Source organism: Oncorhynchus gorbuscha, linkage group LG24, assembly GCF_021184085.1.
Source record: "Oncorhynchus gorbuscha isolate QuinsamMale2020 ecotype Even-year linkage group LG24, OgorEven_v1.0, whole genome shotgun sequence".
In the NCBI taxonomy this organism is placed as follows: Eukaryota; Metazoa; Chordata; class Actinopteri; order Salmoniformes; family Salmonidae; genus Oncorhynchus; species Oncorhynchus gorbuscha.
This window is the reverse complement of record NC_060196.1, coordinates 7,695,634-7,717,993: the sequence shown is the minus strand read 5'-3', so window position 1 is coordinate 7,717,993 and position 22,360 is coordinate 7,695,634. Positions and strand designations below refer to the sequence as shown.

Below are 22,360 nucleotides of genomic sequence, written 5' to 3'. Positions count from 1 at the left end.
CCGCCATGCCGGTTTAGCCCACTAGGGCACATTCTCCTATCATTTCTTGTAACCATATTTACTTTCTTTGTTTGTTTATGCATTTCTGTGAATTACTTAGTAAATAAATGATTTAAGACAATTGATGTATGGATGACTCATAGTGAAGACTGGGTTCGTGCAGATAACCAACAATTTACGACATTTGGAATGAGACTAACGTGAGGTAAAGTAAATAATTCATTAATTCGAAGACTAATTGATCAGATATAAAATATCTGAAAAGTTATTAGGAAATTATAACTTTGTAATCTGAATATTTTCCTTGGTACCCTGACTTCCTAGTTAATTACAGTTACATAATTAATCAGTTTAATCGCGTAATACTAATTACAGAGAATCTTTGATAAAAACAAAGTCTTTAATTTAATGATAGTAAAGACACGACAGTAGAAAAGAACATCAGTAGGCTCTGGAACATCGTAGGGTAAGAGTTGAATACCCCTGTAATACTGTATAGCCCAGCAACCTTTCAGTTGTATAAAAAATGTAGAATAATAATAATAATATCCCAATGCCCCAGGGCAATGATTGGGGACATTGCCCTGTGTAGGATGCTGTCTTTGGATGGGAAGTGAAACGGGTGTCCTGACTCTCTGTGGTCACTAAAGAGCCCATGGCACTTATTGTAAGAGTATCGGTGTCCTGGCTTATAGGTGTCCTGGCTAAATTCCCAATCTGGGGCCCTCATACCATGATGGCCACCTAATCACTCCCAGCTTGCAACAGCTTGCAAACTCATTCATCCCCACTCCTCTCCCCTGTAACTATTCCCCAGGTCGTTGCTGTAAATGAAAATGTGTTCTCAGTCAACTTACCTGGTGAAATAAGGGTAATATATATATATATATAAAATTAAACATATAGTAAAATATGGGTAGATCCAAGTCTAATCAACTGGGAAAAACAGTACAGTTTCAAGTCCACATACTCCAGTCCATAGTCCAGTTACATATGAGCTAAGCATGTACAGCAAACAGTAAGTGCATTCCAAAGGCTCTATGAGCAGGAGACATTCTCTGTGATTTCCATAGAAGCCTATAAGGTCATGTACAGAGAAAAGTGTTCTATCTATTAAGGGCAGTAACCCCCAGTGCATGGTTGTACAGTAAGTGCCCTCTAAAGGCTGTAAGAGCAGGTACGACATTCTCTATTCGTTTCATAGAGGCCAGTTATAATGTACAGTAGCATACTACAGTACCTAGAGCACGGAGTAGTGCTTCACATTAATGAGCCCAGGGCTATATTTAGAATCCACTTACATTCACGGCACGCTGGCACGGCTGACAGAGGTAGGACTTCTGGTAATGATGCAAATAATAAAGCGGGAAATGTGCCCGTAATGATTGATTAATTGCAGTGCCATTTGGAAGAGTTTCCAGGCTAATTTCCATGGTACCTACCCCAACCGACAAAACACTTTAAAGTTCCGTGGGGATAATGGAAGACAGCGAAACACAGAGAAAATGGTTCAAGTCAAATTAGGTGGGGACAAATATATCTAAAAACAGGGACTTACGTAGACTTCTCCATAACCTGTCAAAACAGACAGGGAGTCAAACGGGTTCAGTACCAAGAAACTAACCTGTAAACCAGGTCTACAATAGGTCACAAAGTAAAAACTCATTGCTCCTGAATGAAATGACTAATATGCTGTCCTGTCTCAACCTAATGACTTTGGTGATGTTGTTTACTGAAGTTTGAGGACGGAAGCCAGGGACTGTCGTGCATCATCTTCATCAGAGAGAGTAGCTCATCTGCGAGGCATAGTCTGGGATAATTTGTCGGTGATGGAGACAGCAGTGACGGTGACAGAGTAGTGTGTGTGTGTGTGTGTGTGTGTGTGTGTGTGTGTGTGTGTGTGTGTGTGTGTGTGTGTGTGTGTGTGTGTGTGTGTGTGTGTGTGTGTGTGTGTGTGTGTGTGTGTGTGTGTGTGTGTGTGTGTGTGTGTGTGTGTAAGATAGCTCAAATCGGGTAGCTCAAATCGGTCGTCTCGGGTGTCCAAAATAAGTGATGGCTCAGCCAAGAGCACGGCCATCAATCACGGAGGATACTTCTCTTAAGGATGCGGTCATGTGGAGTCGGTGAGCGTGTGTGTTAAGGTTGAGAGTTATGCTGAGCAGAGGGCCAGGAGGGCAGCCAGAGACACCAGCCCCCTGGGGAGTGCAACACGTCAGTTTGCAGGGGGAAACAGCTCTGGAGCTACGGAACCAAGACAGCTTCTTTCATTGACCTTTACCTCTCATTGACCTTTACCTCTCATTGGCCTTTACCTTTCATTGACTGGTACTGACAAAAGAGCCTGGCTGTCAGCGTCATGGAGAGGCAAAGCAACTTTGGATGGAGTTAACTCGACTTTAGCAATTAGGGCTGTGTTGTTTCTGTTTGGATCTCAGACAGAGGCAGTGGTGAACAGGGGCGGGCGGGTTGGGGGGGGGTTGGGGGGGGGGTCTGGTTTGGGAAGTTAAGTAGCTAGGGATGAATTGAGCGTTTGTTGGTTCGTTCGGTTGGTGTGTTTTTGTTTCCATCTCATAAATTAGAACTGGGGGTCTGGTTGCCAAGTCAACAGGCCACCTAATCAGAATACAAAGTGTTTAATCCGCGTTGTCTGAGAATAATCATTTCGTTGAGCATATATTGAGACAAATGAATTAAAACAAAGTGGGTATATTTAGTGTGCCAAATCAAATGGGGCAGACCGAGAACAAGAGAGAAGGGTACAACCAAAATTGAGCCCATTCCCCTATGTAGTGCACTATTTTTGACAAGGCCTGCACAGGGCACTGGTCAAAAGTAGTACATTATGTGGGGAATAGGGTGCCATTTAGGGTGCAGACAGGGTGTCTGTCTGATCTCTTGCCTTGTTGCCCAGAGCAGTAGGTCTTTGATCTGCAGTGTGGTCGAGGTGGGCCAGAGAGATAACATTATCCTTGGAGGGACATGGGACTTAGCCAGTCTAAGCAGGGCTGGTTGGCACTCTCCTATTAAGATGTAATGGCAAGGTTGGAAAGGTTGACCCTGACAGACACACTCACATGCGTTGCCCGCATACACACTTGCGTGTAGACACACATGCATGCACACACACGTGCACACACACTGCCAGCTAACTCTGCAGTGTATGGAGGACTTAGAAGAAAGGATAGAGAGGCTACTCCATATAAACATCATACTGTGTGTGTGTGTGTGTGTGTGTGTGTGTGTGTGTGTGTGTGTGTGTGTGTGTGTGTGTGTGTGTGTGTGTGTGTGTGTGTGTGTGTGTGTGTGTGTGTGTGTGTGTGTGTGTGTGTGTGTGTGTGTGTGTGTGTGTGTGTGTGTGTGTGTGTGTGTGTGTCAGGGTGGGTGTTCTTCTGATAGGTACTGTATTAGAAATCTGTCTTGAGTGAAAATAAAAATGATGTGGGATTGTTTGATTCAATACAATGCCAAAATGAGAACTTCAGAAAGAAAGACATCACTGTGGCTCTCAGAACTGATGGAGAATTCTCATCATTTAATAGATTCTTTGACCTGCCTCCACCCTCTAACTCTGAGCCAGAAAGAAAACAAACGCATGCGCACACACACATACACACATATACACAGACACACACACAAATACACAGACACACACACAAATACACAGACACACACACAAATACACAGACACACACACATATACACAGACACACACACATATACACAGACACACACACATATACACAGACACACACACAAATACACAGACACACACACACACAAAGGAAACACTGATGATCACAGACAGCTTCAAGATGTTCCGTGTCTGTAAGAAGTACTAAAAACCACATAATGCACAGGAACATTTCAAGTCCTTCCAAGAACTTACGTAACAGTTCTTTGGTATTATACTGTATATAAATGATTAATATTATTTGCCAAGGCTATCAGCTGAAGAGGCTTCAATGACGCTTCCATTTATCTCAGAACTGGGATGCTGCTATTGACGTGCAGAACGACAGAGTGATGCAGGCAGCCAATATCTGCCAGAGGAAGTTTCACTGACAAGTGACACATTCCGGAAGGACTCTCTCTCGCTGAACTTCAACAGTAAAGTTGGCCGCTTATGAGTATCGACAGGCACGCCTGGAGGACGCGGACAAGATGATTGATTTTGACTTAAACGTTTTTGCCGAAGGAAGAAAAGCTGGTCGGTTTGGGAGAAGCCGGTAAGCAGGCGGGTGGTAGGGACAAAGTGTACATCACTCTCTCTTTTGCCTGCTCCAATCAATCAATCCAATCTCCATCCACTCTCCCAGGAAGGGAGTGTGTGGCTTATTCTCCCCCCCAAGAAACGCAGCCTTGCAGAGGCAGCAGAAATACTGGCCAAGGGCATCTGACTCTGGATGGCCCTGGTTCCGTCTTCGTCTTATCTCATCTCATCCCAGCAGGCTGAGCCGAGTCCGGTCCGGTTTCCGCCCCCACAGTTCGAGATCACAGCGAGCCTAAGTCAATGGGCCATCGCTGGCCTGAAGCGAGGTTTTATCCCTGGCCCCTGTGACACACCGGTTACTACTCCACTTCACAAAGCACTTCTACAAGACATTGCTCTCTGAGGATGTGTTGGTACCATTCTTTATTCATGGCTGTGTTCTTAAGCAAAATTGTGAGTGAGCCCACACCCTTGGCTGAGAAGCAACCCCACACATGAATGGTCTCAGGATGCTTTACTGTTGGCATGACACAGGACAGATGGTAGCGCTCACCTTGTCTTCTTCTGACAAGCTTTTTTTCGGATGCCCCAAACAATCGGAAAGGGGATTCATCAGAGAAAATTACTTTACCCCAGTCCTCAGCAATCCAATCCCTGTACCTTTTGCAGAATATCAGTCTGTCCCTGATGTTTTTCCTGGAGAGAAGTGGCTTCTTTGCTGCCCTTCTTGACACCAGGCCATCCTCCAAAAGTCTTCGCCTCACTGTGCGTGCAGATGCGCTCACACCTGCCTGCTGCCATTCCTGAGTAAGCTCTATACTGGTGGTGCCCTGATCCCGCAGCTGAATCAATTTTAGGAGATGGTCCTGGCGCTTACTGGACTTTCTTGGGCGCCCTGAAGCCTTCTTCACAACAATTGAACCGCTCTCCTTGAAGTTCTTGATGATCCGATAAATGGTTGATTTAGGTGCAATCTTACTGGCAGCAATATCCTTGCCTGATCCTGAGCCTTTTTTGTGCAAAGCAATGATGACGGCACATGTTTCCTTGCAGGTAGCCATGATTTACAGAGGAAGAACAATAATTCCAAGCACTACCCTCCTTTTGAAGCTTCCAGTCTGTTATCCGAACTCAATCAGCATGGCAGTGATCTCCAGCCTTGTCCTTGTCAACACTCACACCTGTGTTAACGAGAGAATCCCTGACATGAAGTCAGCTGGTCCTTTTGTGGCAGGGCTGAAATGCAGTGTAAATGTTTTGGGGGATTCAGTTCATTTAAATGGCAAAGAGGGACTTTGCAATTATTTGAAATTCATCTGATCACTCTTCATAACATTCTGGAGCATATGCAAATTGCCATTGTGAAAATTAATATTTGTGTCATTCTCAAAACTTTTGGCCACAACGGTACACTGAACACTGAATTAAGAACACCTTCCTAATAATAAGTTGCAACCCCCTCCCTTTTGCCCTCAGAACAGCCTCACTCCATCGGGGCATGGACTCTACAAGGTGTCGAAAGCGTTCCACAGGGATGCTGGCTCATGTTGACTCCAATGCTTCCCACAGTTGTGTCAAGTTGGCTTTTGGTGATGGACCATTCTTGATACGCACGGAAACTATTGAGTGTACAAAAAAAAACAGCAGTGTTGCAGTTCTTGACACTCAAACCAGTGCACCTGGCACTTACTACCATACCCTATTCAATGGCACTTAAATCTTTTGTCTTGCCCATCCACCCTCTGAACGGCACACATACACAATCCATGTTCTTCATGCTTTGTCCACTCAGTGTACAGTAGACAGATCAATGGAGCCCGGGTTGAATTAACATATTTCAGTCGCTGCAATTAGTCTGGCCAAATAAAACAAGGACATAGCTTTGATTTGGCTTACTTCACATTGATCCTTAAAGCTGATCCTGAGCCCAAAAAGCTTAGTCTACATTAGACGCGTCCTGTGCAGTGTAAGTCTTTAAGACAAATGGATTTTCCTCTTACCTTGATTCTATTTATCGCTAAGGTACCGTAATCGAAGCATTTTAAGGCGATTTACAACACCATTCGGAGGTCTTAATTAGCTTAGCTTGGTGGATAATTAACGCGTAACATTAAAGAGGGGTCCTAAACCCACCTGTCTTGTTAGGGGAAGAAATACAGGTATATGTCCTCTGTAGCTCAGTTGGTAGAGCACGGTGGTTGCAACACCCAGGTAGTGGGTTTGATTCCTGGGACCATCTGTATGTGAAATGTAGGCACGCATGACTGTAAAGTCCTATTCGCACAGGACTAGTGTTACTGGTTATGTAATTATTATTATAATTGTTATTCCAGACGATTTTAACAGGATATATATATATATATATATAAAGCAAATGTTTAGGTCAGTTGTATGCTCCTGCTTTGAGATCTATTAACAGCAAGGGTTGCATTTTACAGGCGCAATATTTTTTACTGATGCATTTGGCAATATTAAATTAATCCGCATAAAACATGTCAACAAAGACATTCACTGTGAAAGTTGATACATGTAGGACATTCATATATAGTCTATGCGCAGCACTTCATTCAATTGATCAAATCAGTTATTGTTTTCTTACTCAAACCTGCGAGCAACACCTGTCAAACTCAGACATTTCTCTCAAGAACACAGGGATGTCGATTTGCACGGGACAAGTATTATCAGAGGACATTGGAGTTTACCAAAAAACAGTAGGTTATTCTGTCTGGAATTATTGCTCTCCTGCAACGTAAAAATGACAGACGTGGCAGATTCGGACCAGACTAAAATGACAGACGTGGCAGATTCGGACCAGACTAAAATGACAGACGTGGCAGATTCGGACCAGACTAAAATGACAGACGTGGCAGATTCGGACCAGACTAAAATGACAGATGTGGCAGATTCGGACCAGACTAAAATGACAGACGTGGCAGATTCTGACCAGACTAAAATGACAGACGTGGCAGATTCTGACCAGACTAAAATGACAGACGTGGCAGATTCGGACCAGACTAAAATGACAGACGTGGCAGATTCGGACCAGACTAAAATGTTTGTGCTCGTGCACATACTTACATTACACAACCTCCCCCAGTAAAGCCCTCATTAGGGCTTTAGTTTCTTTGGATAAAAGCGTCTGCTAAATGGCATATATTATTATGTTAGCTATTGACCCCAAATGTAGTAGACAAGATTCAGTACTGTAGATACCTATACATTTGGGGTTGACTGACACCTCTATCGCCGGTGGGGTCAATTCCATCTAAATCACAGTCAATTCAGTCATTTAATTGCATTCTTCTGGAGTAATTCTAGGTACAATGCAACACACCAGATACATAAACCAGATGTTTCAGAATTGTACATGGTAGAACACTCCCAAAACAACTTTTAAAAGGGTGTTTGATTTCATTTCAATGGAAACTAACGCTACTGTAACCGTGTCAAGGTTTTCTGGGAAAAGTGAAATTCGGATTATTATACAGCCCTTAATTAAAGTGGCTGCTCATGTCATTTTATGTCAGAGATTTTCCTCGTTTGAATGTTTGAATATGGAATGGAGACTTCCAGAGGGAACTTCAGTAAAGTAAAGTAACGTTCTACATGTGATTGATATACAGGACAGTGGATAAATGAACCATTCTATAATATTCCAAGGACACGCCCGTCTGAATTGGCAGAGAATATGTTTAGCTTGCATTCATTCTCTGTTCTCTCGTCACACACAGAACGGAACAGGTGGTAATTATTCATTGTCAGTCTGATACGGCGTGCTCGACTGTGTGTGTGAGAGAGAGAGGGAGGGAGGTAGTATGTGTAGAGGGAGAGTGTTTGTGTGCGTGTGTGTCCATGCGTACATGCGTGGTCTCAAGGGCTCCCTGTTGGCTTCCAATCTCATAAAGCCTGTTTTGGTTTATCCAAAAGGCAGAGTAAAAATGTTCAGTAATTACCCCCAAATTTAGCTCCCTAAAGGTAAATCCCACATCCACAAATCCCAGACCGTAGGTTTAGCCAAAAGCTAAAACAACTCTACCGCTGAGCTGCCATGACCCCTCACCACTCAGCTCTCCCAAAAGGCAACAGAGAATTACATTTCTGTATTTTTTGCTACACACCATTGGCTTTAAGTGCCTCCAGGACGACCATCACTAGCATCTGTTGAGACAAGGCGTCAGTTGGATCTATGGGGAGGGTTAGAGAAGAGAATTGGGGATGAAATCTAAAGTGCAGGCTTGTGTTTCGCAGGTTAGCGTTTTTTGTCATGAATCTTGTTCTGGAGGCAGCTCTGCAGAGAAGTTATAAAATCTGATTTAAAGCCTGACCCTAACCTTAACCACACTGCTAACCCTAATGCCTAACCCTAACCTTAACCACACTGCTAACCCTAATGCCTAACCCTAACCTTAAACGAAGAGTGAAAATAACATTTTTGATTTCCTTAATTTTGACAATATAGCCAAATTGAGGCTGGCCCATCAGATATCGAGCAGTTCTGCCTTAAGGACGGTTTATAATAATCACCTATTCCCATTAAAATGTCTGTCTTTCAAATACTATATTTTGATAATCCATTAAACTCACATACAGTCACTGTTAAGGCTAGGCTACCTCATCATCAAACAACCAAGTGAAGTAAAACCTGTAATTACCAGTTTCAATGTAATTAAGGTTTATTGTATAATATATCTTTACTAGGGCTGACCCCGTTTAGTCGACAGGCCAGTAATTTCTGTTAATTCATTCAATATATTATTATTACAGCTGTTTACCATTTTCATTGTCTGATTGGACACATAGTTTGCAGAACTCACAACCTATGCTACACTTGTGGGAGAGGTTTTTGTTCATTTCCTTCCATTTTCTAGTTTTGTCATTTATTAATCATCTTTGTTGCGTAAGGACTCGCACCTGATTACGCATATAGAAGTAGAACTAATCTACCTGGCCTGCGCAAATGTAGGCCTAAAATATGCCCATTTGGGGAGGTCTAATAGTATTTTTGATTGTCTTAACATATCACCACTAATGAGCTGTGGACCTCAAACAGCAAGTAAACGAAGTCTGCTTATAGACTCAATTGAAAATGCAAATATTTCCAGCTCTCTCCCTTTCGATAAAAAAAGGAAAAGGAAAAATGTAATGCTCTGTATATTTACAAAAAAACACACTGCAATTTGACATACCAGGTACCATGCAGAAATGGACATGAAAAATATCGATAATTTTGGTGCCCATCAATATTACAAACTTACAGTATCATATTTATGCTTATATACAGTTGAAGTCGGAAGATTACATACACTTAGGTTGGAGTCATTAAAACTAGTTTTTCAACCACTACACAAATTTCTTGTTAACAAATTATAGTTTTGACAAGTCGGTTAGGACATCTACTTTGTGCATGACAGAAGTCATTTTTCCAACAATTGTTTACAGACAGATTATTTCACTTATCATTCACTGTATCACAATTACCGTGGGTCAGAAGTTTACATATACTAAGTTGACTGTACCTTATACAGCTTGGAAAAATTCCAGAAAATGATGATGATGTCATGGCTTTAGAAGCTTCTGATAGGCTAATTTACATAATTTGAGTCAATTGGAGGTGTACCTGTGGATCTATTTCAAGGCCTACCTTCAAACTCAGTGCCACTTGCTTGACATTATGGGTAAATCAAAAGAAATCAGACCTCAGAACTCAGATTTTTTTTTTTAGACATCGACAAGTCTGGATCCTCCTTGGGAGCAATTTCCAAATGCCTGAAGGTACCACGTTCATCTGTACAAACAATAGTACGCGAGCATAAACACCATGGGACCACACAGCCGTCATACCGCTCAAGAAGGAGACGTGTTTTGTCTCTTAGAGATGAACGTACTTTGGTGCGAAAAGTGCAAATCAATCCCAGAACAACAGCAAAGGACCTTGTGAAGATGCTGGAGGAAACAGGTACAAAAGTATCTCTATCCACAGTAAAATGAGTCATATATCGACATAACCTGAAAGGCCACTCAGTAAGGAAGAAGTCACTGCTACAAAACAGCAGTAAAAAAAGCCAGACTAAGGTTTGCAACTGCACATGGGAACAAATATCAAACCTTTTGGAGAAATGTCCTCTGGTCTGACGAAACAAAAAAATAGAACTGTTTGGCCATAATGACCATCGTTATGTTTGGAGGAAAAAGGGGGAGGTTTGCAAGCCGAAGCACGCGGGTGGCAGCATCATGTTGTGGGGGTGCTTTGCTGCAGGAGGGACTAGTGCACTTCACAAAATAGATGGCATCATGATGGAGGAAAATTATGTGGATATATTGAAGCAACATTTCAAGCCATCAGTCAGGAAGTTAAAGCTATGTTGCAAATGGGTCTTCCAAATGGACAATGACCCCAAGCATACTTCCAAAGTTGTGGCAAAATGGCTTAAGGACAACAAAGTCAAGGTATTGGAGTGGCCATCACAAAGACCTGACCTCAATCCAATAGAAAATGTGTGGGCAGAACTGAAAAGGCATGTGCAAGCAAGGAGGCCTACAAACCTGACTCGGTTACACCAACTCCTGTCAGGAGGAATGGGCCAAAATTCACCCAACTTATTGTGGGAAGCTTGTGGAAGGCTACCCGAAACGTTTGACCCAAGTTACACAGCCCTTGCTAGATCAAGAGAAAGTCATTTGGCATCACCATCACCAAGGTAACCAAAAGCCCTATGAAATGTAAATCTATCTGAGAAAGAAGGCCCCTTGCCTTCACTGATCTACCACCACTATGTTCAAGTGTGATATCCTGTAGCACTCTCAGAACTGCAGGAAGCCTGTCCCTCAGATTACGGCATGCCATGTGTCTGCATGCCCACCTTACATCCGTAAGTCTCCGTAGTTCCCTGGGCTGCTGCTGTGGATACAGCTCTTTCTGAACTGCAAGCCACTTGAGATGAACATACGAGCCAGATACAAAGTTATAAAGCTTCTGCAGTAGAGCAAAACAGTTAACTGCCTCAGGCACTGACTTTACAGCATCGACTAGAACCAAATTCAAACTATGTGCAATACAGTGCACATAAATTGCAACTCTTGCACTGTTTTTAATCCGTGCAGTCAGACCAGAATGCTTTCCGCTCATGACGGATGCACCGTATGTCATAGCCTTGCCCCACAAGATCATTTCTGTAGTCCAGACCATGTTTTTCAAGGCAATCAACAATAGTCTTTGTGACACCTGCTGCATCTAAGCTTTCAGCTGACTGAAAGTGTAAAAAGCTTTCATGGATGGCCCCGTTGTAATAGTACCTCACAACTAAAGACATTTGTTATTTTTTCTTTAAATCTTTGTGGTTTCATCTGCAATTACACTTTCATCTGCAATTATTTTGTACCATCTCAGCTAAGCCCTCAGGAACTTTGTTCTGGATTTGGTGGCTTGTGTACTTAGCATTGCCACATGCATCCATCCTTTTCTCTATGAGGGGGTCATGCTTTGCTATTTCTTCTAAGTTTGTCAAAGAAATGACCCTTCTTGTGAGAGTCATTAGACTCTCAATGACCAGCCTAAGTTACTAGTTAGATCATGCCTAGCCCTACTCTGCAGTAAGTAACTTAGCTAGCTATAATTTCTTACACCTTTACGACAGCAAACAGGCTATCTACAAATTGTGGTAATCTTTTGAGTAACTTTAACAGATTGATAATAACAATTGTTATTTTTGAGTTCAAGTACAAAAATCTAACTGAGATAATGGATTTCAAATTGCTGATTTTTAACTTGCTGAACACTTACAGCTGTAGCCTACTAGTTACCCCAGATTAGCTAAACATTTGTATACTGTAACTTACAACACTGCACTGTATATGGGTGTATTATTAGCACAGATGTAAACATAATGTTAGGCTAAATTGAGAACCGATCTATCTTATCTGATTAACTGTCTGTTCCTATTCCCCAGGCGCTCTCGTTTGATGACTTCTGTAACCGTAATAGCCTTGGTTTCATGCATGTTAACATTAGAAGCCTCCTCCCTAAGTTTGTTTTATTCACTGCTTTAGCACACTCTGCCAACCCGGATGTTCTAGCTGTGTCTGAATCCTGGCTTAGGAAGACCACCAAAAATTCTGAAATTTTCATCCCAAACTAAAACATTTTCAGACAAGATAGAACTGCCAAAGGGGGTGGTGTTGCAATCTACTGCAAAGATAGCCTGCAGAGTTCTGTCCTACTATCCAGGTCTGTACCCAAACAATTTGAACTTCTACCTTTAAAAATCCACCTCTCTAAAAACAAATCTCTCACTGTTGCCGCCTGCTATAGACCACCCTCTGCCCCCAGCTGTGCTCTGGACACCATATGTTAACTGATTGCCCCCCATCTATCTTCAGAGCTCGTGCTGCTCGGCAACCTAAAATGCTTAACACCCCAGCCATCCTACAATCTAAGCTTGATGCCCTCAATCTCACACAAATTATCAATGAACCTACCAGGTACCTCCCCAAAGCCTTAAACACGGGCACCCTCATAGATATCATCCTAACCAACTTGCCCTCTAAATACACCTCTGCTGTCTTCAACCAAGATCTCAGCGATCACTGCCTCATTGCCTGCATCCGTAATGGGTCAGCGGTCAATCGACCTCCACTCATCACTGTCAAACGCTCCCTGAAACACTTCAGCGAGCAGGCCTTTCTAATCTCCCTGGCCGGGGTATCCTGGAAGGATATTGATCTCATCCCGTCAGTAGAGGATGCCTGGTTATTTTTTTAAATGCCTTCCTAACCATCTTAAATAAGCATTCCCCATTCAAGAAATTTAGAACTAGGAACAGATTCTCCCCAGACCTGACTGCCCTTAACCAACAGAAAAACATCCTATGGCGTTCAGCATTAACATCGAACAGCCCCCGTGATATGCAGCTGTTCAGGGAAGCTAGAAACCATTATACACAGGCAGTTAGAAAAGCCAAGGCTAGCTTTTTCAAGCAGAAATTTGCTTCCTGCAACACCAACTCAAAAAAGTTCTGGGACACTGTAAAGTCCATGGAGAATAAGAACACCTCCTCCCGGCTGCCCACTGCACTGAAGATAGGAAACACTGTCACCACTGATAAATCCACTATAATTGAGAATTTCAATAAGCATTTTTCCACGGCTGGCCATGCTTTCCACCTGGCTACTCCTACCCCGGTCAACAGCACTGCACCCCCCACAGCAACTCGCCCAAGCCTTCCCCATTTCTCCTTCTCCCAAATCCAGTCAGCTGATGTTCTGAAAGAGCTGCAAAATCTGGACCCCTACAAATCAGCCAGGCTAGACAATCTGGACCCTTTCTTTCTAAAATTATCTGCCGAAATTGTTCCCAAAGATTGGAAAGCAGCTGCGGTCATCCCCCTCTTCAAAGGGGGGGAAACTCTTGACCCAAACTGCTACAAACCTATATCTATCCTACCCTGCCTTTCTAAGTTCTTCGAAAGCCAAGTCAACAAACAGATTACCGACCATTTCGAATCTCACCATACCTTCTCTGCTATGCAATCTGGTTTCAGAGCTGGTCATGGGTGCACCTCAGCCACGCTCAAGGTCCTAAACGATATCTTAACCGCCATCGATAAGAAACGTTACTGTGCAGCCGTATTCATTGATCTGGCCAAGGCTTTCGACTCTGTCAATCACCACATCCTCATCGGCAGACTCGACAGCCTTGGTTTCTCAAATGATTGCTTCGCCTGGTTCACCAACTACTTCCCTGATAGAGTTCAGTGTGTCAAATCGGAGGGTTTGCTGTCCGGAACTCTGGCAGTCTCTATGGGGGTGCCACAGGGTTCAATTCTTGGATCGACTCTCTTCTCTGTATACATCAATGATGTCGCTCTTGCTGCTGGTGAGTCTCTGATCCACCTCTACACAGACGACACCATTCTGTATACTTCTGGCCCTTCTTTGGACACTGTGTTAACAACCCTCCCGGCAAGCTTCAATGCAATACAACTCTCCTTCCGTGGCCTCCAATTGCTCTTAAATACAAGTAAAACTAAATGCATACTCTTCAACCGATCGCTGCCTGCACCTGCCCGCCTGTCCAACATCACTACTCTGGACGGCTCTGACTTAGAATACGTGGACAACTACAAATACCTAGGTGTCTGGTTTAGACTGTAAACTCTCCTTCCAGACCCACATCAAACATCTCCAATCCAAAGTTAAATCGAGAATTGGCTTCCTATTTCGCAACAAAGCATCCTTCACTCATGCTGCCAAACATACCCTTGTAAAACTGACCATCCTACCAATACTCGACATCGGCGATGCCATTTACAAAATAGCCTCCAATACCCTACTCAACAAATTGGATGCAGTCTATCACAGTGCAATCCAAAGCCCCATATACTACCCACCATTGCGACCTATACGCTCTCGTTGGCTGGCCCTCGCTTCATACTCATCGCCAAACCCACTGGCTCCATGTCATCTACAAGACCCTGCTAGGTAAAGTCCCCCCTTATCTCAGCTCGCTGGTCACCATGGCATCACCCACCTGTAGCACACGCTCCAGCAGGTATATCTCTCTGGTCACCCCCAAAACCAATTCTTTCTTTTGCCGCCTCTCCTTTCAGTTCTCTGCTGCCAATGACTGGAACGAACTACAAAAATATCTGAAACTGGAAACTTACTTACTTGATATAGTGTATTTACTTTGCCACCATGGCCTTTTTTTGCCTTTACCTCCCTTATCTCACCTCATTTGCTCACATCTTATATAGACTTGTTTATACTGTATTATTGACTGTGTGTTTGTTTTACTCCATGTGTAGCTCTGTGTCGTTGCATGTGTCGAACCACTTTGCTTTATCTTGGCCAGGTCGCAATTGTAAATGAGAACTTGTTCTCAACTTGCCTACCTGGTTAAATAAAGGTGAAATAAATAAATACAATTTAAAAAATGGAGCTAAAGATCTAACGTTAACTCACACAGCGATACAAAGTCGTCCAGGAAACCTAAGGTTTAGCATCGGGTTTAAAACTTACTTCAAATATGATGCTTTTGCCAATCGCGAAAAGATCTCGTGGAGCTGTGGGAATATTCTCTCTTCTTCTTCTGTATGTTCTTCTTATTCTTATTCTTCTGTATCTCGCAACCAACGTTAATATTGTCTTTTCCTCGTGCTCGATTTGAAAAATGCTCGCCGAATGTCAAAATAAATGCTTCTTTCAACAAAAGGTGAAATGAGATGTCAATCAGCATCAAACTGCCAGTAGCGAATAACATTTTGGGGTGGCACCCGGGGTGGCCAATCGGATGTCAGGGTTATCCAGTGCCACCCTGGACACCCCTCTGGCTCCACCCCAGCGTAAAGGCAAAATCTGCAAATGCCAGCAGCAGCGGGAGAAGGGTCGTAAACAGTTTTCTTTCTTCTGGTTAGGCTATATTGATCTCTGGCTCCCTCTTGAATCATTTGTGTGTCTTAATTATTTAATCAAACAGTGTGCTTACAGCCTCAGACAAGTTCAGTACATACAGTCTATGGAAAAATACACATTTAAAAAAATTCAACCAATCGATTGGTGATGACTCTCGGTCGCCCAAAATGTTATTTTTTCCTATTAGCACCCCTTTGCATAATACATAGAATAAAAAGAGCAAAAGCTCCTAACAGAGTGTCATCTCGGTTCTAGCTAAATGACACTGAATGAGGGGACATTTCACGATTCATTAAATTCTGTGGAGTGAATTCAATTTGCGCCCATGTTTTAATGAGTGCCCAGCAGTGGTTAATTTGGAGATACCCTGAGAAGCAATGTGAAATGGTTATCTTTCACAAGAACAGCTTTCCTTTCTAAAGACTTTTAGCTGAAACGTGTGTGTGTGTGTGGGGGGCGCTCTCTCTCTCTCTCTCTCTCTCTCTCTCTCTCTCTCTCTCTCTCTCTCTCTCTCTCTCTCTCTCTCTCTCTCTCTCTCTCTCTCTCTCTCTCTCTCTCTCTCTGTGTGTGTGTGTGTGTGTGTATGTTACTGCCTGTGGAGGGCGAATGGTGATTTGGCTAAGCTATAAAAGGAAACATTTGCAAAGCACACACAATACACAGCTGGATGTTTTTGCAGGGCCTTCAATTTAGCTAAGGATTGTTCTTTTAAAAAGTTCAAAGCATTTGAAAGTTTTAATTTAGGCTATTTGGTATTTACTGTGAACATTTAGTTTTCAGTTTAGTGTTTTCTAACCTGGCATGCCCTGTCATATTTCAAATTTGGCTAAAGTTAGACAGCAACAAATTCATGTACTGAGATTCCTACCGATCTCATTTGAGTCTGTCATTCAGGTAGCTTAAATTAGAAACAACTGTCATCTTTGATGCTTTGAGCGGTAGAATCTAATTCATATTCCATTTTCCAACCCCTCTTGTTTGAAAGCTGCAGAAATGACACTGTCAGTCAGTCAGTCAGTCTATTCCAATAAGAACATCTCTCTCTTATCTCTCACATCACATTTTTTTGGGGGCGGTTGCCGGGTGATTGACGGGAATTGGATCTTTGCCCTTAAATGTTGCCGTGGAGATAAAGCGTTGGTGACAGCTCCATGCTGTGAGTGACTTCCTGGATATTTCCACGGTGACCGCGGGCGGTGACACTTCAGGAGTGACAGGTGATTTTCTCCCCACAAGGTGTCGGAGGGGGTCTGAGCTCAGAGAGAGCGAAACTCTGAGTTCTACCAAGGTGAAGACCTTTGGACACAATTCAGCAGAGTCCTTGCCAACAGGTCTCTGATTGGTTGGTTCACACATTGCAGGTACCAGGATAATTGGACTAGGTGTACCTTTAATATAGGGTAAAACATGCACATTTGAAGTACATATGTATTGACAATATAACGAATAAGCAGCACACCAGATTTTAAGCAATAAGGCATGAGAACCTGGGGATTATCGTGTGATAACTCCAGACTAAGGGCTGTTCTTAGTCCTGAGGCGAAGCCATAGGAAACAGCCCTTTAGAGGGGATTATCAGATGATTTTTGTTCACCTATTTGGCCGGATCTGCTACCTCTCCTGGCATGAACAATTATATTCACTTTTTGCAATGTCAAAAATCAAATAAAAGCGATAATTTTTTTTATTTAGAGTTGCCCCCCCCTGTATCTCTCCCAGGACTACAATGAGATTCCATTTCTATGATTTCTCTCCCTCACTCTGCTCTGATAGACCTGAGCCTGCAATTCTCATCTCTCCAGCGCTGCACTTCATGATTTATTTCCTTATAGAATCTTAACCGTGCAAAGTGTCCTGGAGGAGCTGCAGCAACACTGATAAATTTAAATACATTTGCCAAAGTTATAGAGTTACTGCTGTCTGTTCAGAAATAAATTAAATAATTCAGAATAGCCTATTACACTAGAAAGCCTATAAGTTTGCCACAGAGGATCAATAGCGTCGTATTTTAAAATTGCCTAGCTGTGGAGTGTATCCCAATAACAAGGCATAGCCTACAGTCTGGAACACGTGGCAAATCTGTCAGTGAACAAACAGCATGCAGACAAAACAGGTTGAACAAATGGCTCTTGCTGAAAATAGAAGACTATGCTGTAGGCTACCAAAATACCTAATCAACTTCCAAATATTTTACAAAGTAAATCAGGAGAGAGAGGCTTTTGGCACGAGCGCATCGGCCATCACCAGTGAGGGAGCTGCGCATCATTGGGTGAGCCAATGGAACTGGAAAGAATTTTTAGAACTATCATTTCCTACTCATATTGTAGCCTGCAATAGCTATTGATGGATTCAAGACAAGTTAGTTTTTATTGATCTCAGATTTTCAGTTGTTCTTTGTCAAAATAGCCTCTCATTTTGATCATTTGTGTGGTATTATGGCGATTTTAAGACAATTGGGAACTTGAGTTGGAATCATGATGTCAGTGATATTCAGGTCGGAGCTCTAGAAAGAGGCCCGAATTCCTGACTTGGAATTCCGAGTTAGATGACTATTCAAAACAAATCAGAGTTCTGAGATTTCCCAGTTGCGAGTTCCTAGTTGTTTTGAACTCGGCATTAAAAAAGATTATACCAAAGTCTCCAGTCAAATGAAATGCGTTTTTAAAAGACAGACATTTTCCCAGACTCTATGCCACTAAAATCGTTCCCCATGCCACTACATGTGATAATATGCATGCAATGCTTTATTATAAAGGTGATTATTTTTTCATATGTTCCGGTACCTCAGAGTTCCCCAGGTCACCCCCCTCTCGTGCTCACTTTATGTTCCAGCACTTCCTGATTTACAAATTAAGCACTGAGGATAGCTAGACTAAAGTTACTTCAACCTTTGCTACTGTAACTAACTATCCAACTAAAACTAACACACGATCACATCAAGCAGCTGAAAGGACAGCAAACGATGTGCATTTTCCTTTGTTTTACCTTCGTTTATATTGCCAATTCTTTGGATATATCCATGAATGATCCTGATAAATGAATTGGCCTGACTTTTAGTCTCGTCATGTTCATGTGCATGGCACCATGGAGATCCCACCACACACAAAAGCAACATGTTTCACAGGTTGAATAGGCAGACAGCAAGGCTTATATTAACCCCCGCTGTACCAAACCTAATGCTAGGCTAGTAGCATGGGGAAATATTGTCTAGATGCAGGCTTGTTTGGGGGGTTTGTTTTGTTACACACAAGGATATACCATGACACATTACATTCTTAATTGAATAAAACAATGAACTTTAGAATGTTTTTATTTATTTTTTACTCCTGCTTTAAAGCTGCACACTGTAAATGTAGCCTACAGTTCTGAAGACGCACAAAGTGATTGTTTTATTTTAAAGCTCCTCTTTCTCTCTCATGGGCTATGGGTTATGGGTTGCGTTTCACATGAAAAGGCATTTTACTATCATAGCCCTCCGGTCAGCCCCTGACAACAGTATACTATTTCCCCACTTCATATGGCTTGCAGGCGCGCACCAACGGAGGGTTCACAAGACCTGACAAGGATCAATGCAAAACACACACCAGAAAACTGTTTGTTGAAACAGAATCAGTTCTATGATGGCAAACATCAGACATATTCACTATTGCTGTTAGCTGAGGCTACTGTTAGGGAAAGGGGAAAGGGGGAAACCTAGTCAGTTGTACAACTGAATGCATTCAACTGAAATGTGTCTTCCGCATTTAACCCAACCCCTCTCACTCAGAGAGGTGCGGAGTGCTGCCTTAATCAACATCCACATCTTCGACGCCCAGGGAACAGTGGGTTAACTGCCTTGCTCAGGTGCAAAACAACAGATTTTTACCTTGTCAGCTCAGGGATTCCATTCAGCAAACTTTCGGTTACTGGCCCAATGCTTCTAACCGCCCCTAGCCAACAAATACCGGAATAGCACCCTGAAAACAACTTCACTGTCTGCTGTTGTGGCATTTTACGTCATTCTACGTGACGTTATTTACAGAGGTACACCATAGGGGTCATTCATATGGGCACAGAAGATAAATCGTTTTTTACTTAATTTTTTAAGCTGAGAGGCCGTAGTTTTTATGGGAAGAGGCAACTCATTCAACTCTGAGGCTCCAGAAAATACCTTTCCTAGCATTACTCCTGAACCTGTATAAGCATACATTTGCAACACCTGATGGTGCTGTGATTGTGTGCATCCCTAACACTGGGAAAGTAATCAGTTAGATATCTGGGCGCAGAACCATAAATACTTGTGTAAACCAAACCCAGTCTAATCTGGGACACAACCAATACTACCTTCAATACTACCCTGATCATCTTATTATGGGCTATCTGGAGCTTCCCCTTCATAAGCTTAGATAAGCCTCCAAGCCAGGAAGTACTAGTGTAGTCAAAGTGGCATTGAATGAGAGCAGTGGCTATCACTTTCATGGAGTCCTTATCAAGCAGCTTGGACTTTCTAGGCAAAAATGTAGTCCTGGCATTAACCTTCCCTTAGCACTTTAGTGGCCATGCTCACACCTCCCGATCTTCCATCAAGGATGCATCCCAGGTAGCTAACAGAGGTTTTTAGTAGTCAGCACCTCCCCGCTAACTCCACTCTGATTTCAAAGTACCTACTCAATTTAGGTCTGGATCCAAAAATAATTGCCTCAGTTTTACATTAGTGCAGAGATACCTTATAATCTCCAAGCCATTTGCTAATGTTAGTAAGCTATGTGTTAAGTATGCTCTCCAACATAGTTTTACTTTTGTGAGACCAGAAGAGTAGAGTCATCCTCATAAAGGAAAAGACGACAAGAACAAGCATCTTTCATATTGCTAATATACAGTAAAAACAGTAAAGGTCCAAGCACGCTCCCCTGCAGAACGCCACAACTCATTGGTTTTGCCTGAGACAGTGAACCATTAACCTGTACTATTTGCTCCCTACCTGATAAAAATGACTTTACCCAGCCTAGAGGGATACTGCTTAACCCCAGTGCCTCCAGTTTGGAGATTAGGAGACAGTGGTTAACTGTATCGGAGGCCTTTTCTAGGCCAAGCAGTACCATTCCACAGAGATTTCCCTCATCAATCTCCTTCCTGATGAAGTCAGTCAAGTAGACATGAATCAGTGGAGTATGTTTTTCAAAAACCTGACTGAAAATCATACATTAGACTGTGTTTGTTGACATATTCATACTCATGTACAACTCTCTCCAGGATCATTGATGTTACACTGAGGATAGATACAGGCCTATAGTTCCCAGGGTCAGACTTTATCCCCTTCTTTACAGAGGTATAACTTTAGTCTGTTTTATGTCCCTGGGAAAGATGCATTGTTTAAGAGAACGGTGAACCATATGCGTAATACAAGGGGAAATTTGCTCAGCAGAATATATAAGAAACCTTGCAGGAATATTATCCAGGCCTGTGGCTTTGGAGCATTTAAGCTAGCATCCTGGCTATTTTGGCTGTTGCTACCTTTGCAAAAGATTTTGACTGAACCCGTAATTCGGCACAATACTTATTGACTTGGTCGTTTCCATACATACCAGAACTGGTGGGCAGCTTGCTAACCAGCTTGCTGGCAACAGAAATAAAACAAATGTTGAATTCATTGGCAACCTCTGCTTTTTCATTTACCATCTCCCCCCTGATGTTCAGTCCAATACTGTTCAGTTTGTTTTTGGTAGTACTACTACAGCCTAGTTCCTTAAATGATTTTCAACGTTTTTTAGTGTAATTTTTTTTCTCAATGATTTTATCAGTAAAGTAACCCCCCATCCTGCGCTGTGCTTAATTTCTGTGATGTTTATATAGGACAAAAACATGCTGCTCTTTCAAGTTCTTACATTTTATCAAGGCCTTATTCCTTGCTTGGAAAGATTCTAGAATATCCTGATTAAACCCAGGGCTAGATCTCTGCTTTACCCTGACCCGTCTAATGGGAGCCATCACATTCACCACATCAAGGAATCTACATTTAAAGGCTTCCCAGGCACTGTCTACCCCCACACTATCTAGCACAGGTGACCCGTCTAATGGGAGCCATCACATTCACCACATCAAGGAATCTACATTTAAAGGCTTCCCAGGCACTGTCTACCCCAGCACTGGTGACCAGTCAATTGTACCCACTTGCTCCCCAAACATTTCAACACAGTATTTATTGAGTCCTCTGATTCTAACAGTTTTGTGAAATTATAATATATATCTTTAAAAACCCTCCTTGTGTAAGATGTAATAATACTATTACTCTACTCTGCGATATTTTGGATTGATCAGACACCAATATTAAGTCAATTGTACTTTGCACCGTTTCCGATACCCTGGTGGGATCTATTATCATTTGGGTTAGGGCAAGTCATCTACAGAAGTGTATAAATACATTGTGTGTTGGGTATGCCTTTTTGAAGACATCAGTATTGAAATCGCCTAACAAACTTATTTCCTTCACCAGGGAATCATTACAGCTTGACAACACAATTTCCGAGACCTACATAGAATGCATTCTGATTGGGCAGCCTGTAACACACCCTCAACAAAATCGGCTTGGTTTTGGGAAGGCAGATATCCAGCCAGACAATCTCCAGATCAACGCTTAAATCCGATCTGAGATTATAAGCAATGTCCAATCTTACAAATGCACATATCCCCCCCACCATTCCGATTCTGATCCTTCCTCTCTCTGTAAAACACAAGACCCCCACCTCTGATTTGCGAACCAAC

General features: G+C 42.6%; 1 protein-coding gene across 1 annotated transcript in view; it reads right to left on the bottom strand.

Annotated features, from left to right (window-relative positions):
• LOC124012048 (polypeptide N-acetylgalactosaminyltransferase-like 6) overlaps positions 1–22,360 on the bottom strand; it is a 284,665-nt gene that overhangs the window by 177,664 nt on the left and 84,641 nt on the right. The window lies entirely within an intron of this gene.